The sequence below is a fragment of the Micromonas pusilla genome (genome assembly GCF_000151265.4).
Source record: "Micromonas pusilla CCMP1545 genomic scaffold MICPUCscaffold_14, whole genome shotgun sequence".
NCBI classification, from domain to species: Eukaryota; Viridiplantae; Chlorophyta; class Mamiellophyceae; order Mamiellales; family Mamiellaceae; genus Micromonas; species Micromonas pusilla.
Window position 1 is genome coordinate 590,274 of NW_003315895.1, and position 1,788 is coordinate 592,061.

The following is a 1,788-nucleotide window of genomic DNA, read 5'->3' on the forward strand; positions in this document are numbered from 1 at the left end:
ACGTTCGGCCAGTTCATGTCGAGCTCCTTCGCGAGATACACCGTCTGCATGTACGTCCAGAACGCTTTGAACAAGCAGACGGCTTCTGACCCGCGACGCGCGTTCAGCTTCGCCAGGCCGAGGATCACGAAGACGATCGCGAACCACTGAAAGAAGAAGAGCGCTACGTTTATGCCAGGGTCACCGCACCCGACGCACGTCGGAGGGAAACGTCCGTTCACGGTCGGGTGCGCAAAGTCGGGGAGACAAATCGCACACAGCGTGCCGCTGTACCCAGTGTTGTTCGCGGGATCGCCCATGCATGTGCTATCGACGCCGCCTAAGCAAGCTATTGGATTTGGACACGCCGTATACTTCGTCGTCTCGAGACTTGCGCGCCAGTACCCCAGCAAAGGTCCGCTGCCTTCGACTCCGACGCCAGTGCAGTTCCCGCCCTCGGGACATTTCGTGCACTTGTACGCTTCGCCTCCAGAGACGTCCCGGTAATAGCTCCAACCCACACCCTCTGCGACGCAGTGACACTGCTCTTTGCTGATTCTCCCTAGATGACCGGGTAAGACCAAACCAGAGGTTGACTTGTAGGGCGGACTCAACACGCCATTTGTGCGGTTTGTGTCAAAATTTTCAGGACACTTTGTGCACGCTTGCGATCCCGTTTCCGGTTTGTAATACCCGTTCGCGCACGGGGCACAGATGCCGTAAGGATTCAAGGCTTCGACCCAATTCCCCTCTTTATACACGACGGGTGTGTACAGAGAAAAGTTCGCAATGTTGTGGTTTTCGAGAAGTTCTACAGATCCAGAACCGGCGACATTGTCGAACGTGTGCAGGTCTTCGGTGAATCCCGGCAAGCAGTGGCATAATCCGTTGCTGTCCGAGAAACTGTTCGGTTTGACTTCCTCGCACGCGCGAAGCGTGAACGGAGAATGCTCCAGCCTCAAGTTGAAGTCGCTTAGCTCGAAAACCAGGCGATACGGCTTCCCTCGCTCGCTGACAAATCTCAATGACGTGAAGTTCGCAGCTCCGTCGACCAAAGCCACAGCATAACCGTACATCGATTCCGCACTTGGGGACAGTGAAGCGGTCATCGTCGATACGGTTTCCGTACAAATATTATCCGCGACGTCGAACACGTGAATAACGGGCATGGGATTAACACGGAAGTCGTTTTCGTTGACCGCCGGAGGCGCAACGTGGAAGCGCAAATCGTACGGCGTCCCAGGGATTATTTTGACTTGCAGCGTGTCTTCCTCCATGGTTGGGTAAATCGCATTCCCGCAATATTTGAATGGGCAGAACGACGTGAGCAACAGCGAGTATGTACCCGCTTTCGGATGAGAAAGCGTGACGGAAGGGCTCGCCTTACCGTCCCTGACTACTTTCGTCACGTTGATTGGATTCGGCAGGGAAAGATCCGAGGAATATCGCACTACACTTCCGTCCACGCCTTCGAATTTCGTCACGTGGACGTGCACATCTCGCCTCTCATTATTCCAGTTGGAACCAACGAAGACTCTCCCGGCGTCAAGAACGTCGACAGTGAAGTCGCGAAGGGTTACTAGCGCGGCGGAAGTGTAATTCGCTTCTTCCACGCATAAGCCCGAGGAAACGTTTCTTACCAAGTTTGCGTTCGAGCGGCAAGTGTCTAGAATCGCAGAGTATCCAGGCGTAATCGAGATGTCCATAGTGATGTCCTGCAAACCCGTTGATTCGAACGATAACGTATATAAGCCTACCGCTGGGTTATGCAGAGTGATGTCATCGAATAGCACGTATCCCATGCTCGAG